Source organism: Engraulis encrasicolus, chromosome 19 (genome assembly GCF_034702125.1).
Source record: "Engraulis encrasicolus isolate BLACKSEA-1 chromosome 19, IST_EnEncr_1.0, whole genome shotgun sequence".
In the NCBI taxonomy this organism is placed as follows: Eukaryota; Metazoa; Chordata; class Actinopteri; order Clupeiformes; family Engraulidae; genus Engraulis; species Engraulis encrasicolus.
The window spans coordinates 9353074-9356303 of NC_085875.1; the positions used below are offsets into that span (position 1 = coordinate 9353074).

At 45.3% G+C, this 3230-nt stretch overlaps 1 long non-coding RNA gene across 1 annotated transcript; it reads right to left on the reverse strand.

Annotated features, from left to right (window-relative positions):
* Positions 1-759: 759 nt before the first annotated feature.
* On the reverse strand, positions 760-2501 carry LOC134470012 (uncharacterized). Its single transcript, XR_010039115.1, has 3 exons — positions 2433-2501; positions 1730-1968; positions 760-895 (listed from the first exon to the last, which is right to left on the reverse strand). It is a non-coding gene; the product is annotated as an uncharacterized LOC134470012 (long non-coding RNA).
* Between the last annotated feature and the right edge of the window lie 729 nt (positions 2502-3230).

Genomic DNA, 3230 nt, shown 5'->3' on the forward strand with positions numbered 1-3230 from the left:
TGATATGAGCTGCCAAGAAATCACAACACACTATACATGTGTTCACTGTGTTCATAAACACGATGTTGTGAGTTTCCACGAGTTTCCAACAATCAGAGGGAGTTGTGCGCAGCTAGTGACGCGCAGCTAGGAGAAAACTAAAATTTAGAACCCATGTATAGTAGCAGTTAGGGTTAGGGGTTAGGATTAGGGTTAGAGTGTGGGCCAGCCATCTCAACAGAACACTAGGCTCGCAGGGAACGTCCGACCAATTTGGCGTGTATGTTGCTGTACAGAACTGAAAAAAACAACTGAAACAACAACCCTAACACTCACAAAGCAGTAGAAACTACACCCTTTTGAATTCCTTCTGACAAGCTTCCTGAGTTGCGACTATACATTGAAAGCTGTGTCAAGCACTGCAGTTTGATCCTTCATGTTACCACCTGCAGGCAAAGTGTAATTAAGTGGCAGCCATTTTGAAGAGTTTTCAGCACAAATCAAAAACTGTTACTGGGAGAGGTATGGGGGAGTCAAGAACGTAATGAGGCAACGCCTAGCGTCAGGGCTTGTACTCTGTTTTTCTGTGTGTGTGTGTGTGTGTGTGTGTGTGTGTGTGTGTGTGTGTGTGTGTGTGTGTGTGTGTGTGTGTGTGTGTGTGTGTGTGTGTGTGTGTGTGTGTGTGTGTGTGTGTGTGACAGAGAAAAAGGGAGAGAAAGAGAGAGAGCGAGAGGAAAGGAAAGAAATAATGTGCTGTTCTTTCTGTTTGTTTGTGTATTGTTTCATGTTGACTCATTTTCAGACTTCTTTTTTTTCCAATTTAGCCCTCGGTTGACAAGCACTTTCTCCAAGGCAAAGTCTGTAGAAGAGTTCCAGTGAGCCACTCCTCATCTATCACTTGCAGGGGTACAGAGTACTGTAGGAGAATGGAGGGAGTTCGGAAGAAGAAGGGGAAAAGCCGGTTATAGCACACAGAGTTTCGGTAATAACTCCAGTCCCCATGTCTCATCATGAAAGACTGTGTGTGTGTGTGTGTGTGTGTGTGTGTGTGTGTGTGTGTGTGTGTGTGTGTGTGTGTGTGTGTGTGTGTGTGTGTGTGTGTGTGCGTGTGTGTGTGTGTGTGTGAGAGAGAGAGTGAGAGAGTGAGAGAGTGAGTGAGTGAGTGAGTGAGTGAGTGAGTGAGTGAGTTAGAGAGTGAGTGAGTTAGAGAGAGAGAGAGATTAAAAAAGAGAACAAAAAGTAGTCAGAGAAGGTAAGAAGCTCTGACTCTCTCTCTCTCTCTCTCCCCCCCTCTTCCTCCCAGGATAACTCTCTCTCTCTCTCTCTCTCTCTCTCTCTCTCTCTCTCTCTCTCTCTCTCTCTCTCTCTCTCTCTCTATCTCTCCCAGGATAACTCTCTATCTCTCTCTCTCTCCCCCCCCCTCTTCCTCCCAGGATAACTCTCTCTCTCTCTCTCTGTCTCTCTCTCTCTTTCTCTCCCAGGATAACTCTCTCTCTCTCTCTCTCTCTCTCTCTGTCTCTCTCTCAGGATAACTCCCTCCCTCAAGCAGTAAAAGAAATCGCTTCAACAACCTTCTTTACCCTCATGAAGAATGGCGGCAGCTGAATGCGGAGAGTGTTTAATGTGCTTGTAATGACGCTGCAATCAATCTGCTCCTTGTACCAGACACAGCCACCTGGCGCATCAGCACAACGACTATCAGACAAAAGGCGGCGTGCATTCCCCATTGTCTATGACATATGGCTATTACCTGCGAGCAGAGACTCCTGAGACTTGTTACACTTCTTCTTCTTCTTCTTCTACGCCGGCTCCTGATTGTCTTCCTTCTCCTCGTACACGGTGGCGACTCATTGTTTATTTTTAGCTGTGGACGTTATGTTGCTGCTGTTGTTGTTGTTGTTGATTGTTTTCCCCCTCCTCCCCTCTCTCTGGCAGCGGCAGTGGTCCTCAAAGGCCCTTCACAGCCCTCCACAGCTGCTCTGAGAGGACCTTTAGTGTAGCCACACACATGTACAAGAACGCACAAATGCACAAACGCACCAATGCATGCACGTACGCACGCACACACAAACAAATACGCACAAGAACGTACACACAAGCACACACACGCACATACCCATATCCACATACCCACGCAGACACACACACACATACACACTGCAGGTAGACAGGGGCTGCCTCAGTGCGCTTCAATAATTCACACACAGCTCAGGCATGACGGCTTGTTCCATTCTTAAACAAGGCAACTGGAAAACAAGTCTGGAAATTTCCAGACAGACGCCTCGCCCACCCCCCCCTCTTCAAATACAATGCCACTCTGAGTGCTCCGAAGAGGAAGAATGGGTGGGGCACTCTGCCAACTTTACACTCCGCTTGGCTGGTGCCTGTCCTGAAAACAAAGGGAGTCAGTGGATATGAAATGTTGAAATGTTCAAAACGATTAAAATGATTACCTTGTTGTTCTTCACCCACGTGAAATCATCATCATCATCATCCTCATTATCATCATCATCTGATGTTTTCTGTTTAATAATAACATGAATCACAAATGAGATACAAAAGTCGTTTTCAAATCGTGTAAACTAGATTAACAACGATATATATGCAGAACAAAACAATGCAACACATTTGGTAAAATATTCAGCAACAGTATACTAGGATGGTAGTTATGAGAAAAGTGTACAAATATCAAGTGGAAGATTCATTTTGAATTGTATTGTGTGGAATTCCCAGCATGACGTGACGGTCTCTGTCCATAGGGTTGTATAATCCAGCAAAAGTTTAAAGTTTAAGTGAAGTTACATAAGTCAACTTGGCCTTTATCACTGTCCAGACACTCATTTGGTCAACTCCCCAGCACCCATAAGAGTATATTAGCAATCCATGACAACACCCTCGTTTTATGGATGAAAAATGTCTGGTGCTCTCGTTTATTGCGTTTCTAGAGTCACTGCCACCTCTACACAGTTTTCGCCTGTAGGCAATCTGAAATTAGACTCACTCTATCTCTCTCTGTCTCTACTTTATTCTTTCCCTTGTTCTCTCCCACCCTCTGCCTCTCTCTCTCTCTCTCTCTCTCTCTCTCTCTCTCTCTCTCTCTCTCTCTCTCTCTCTCTCTCTCTCTCTCTGAAATGTGCTCTCAGTCTAACGGGTTCTTGTGAAGACAATGATGTTCGTTTGTTTAAGTTGCACCCTACGCTGATAAAGCATTCACATTGGCATTTAGATTAGATTTACAGGGTCTGCCTACG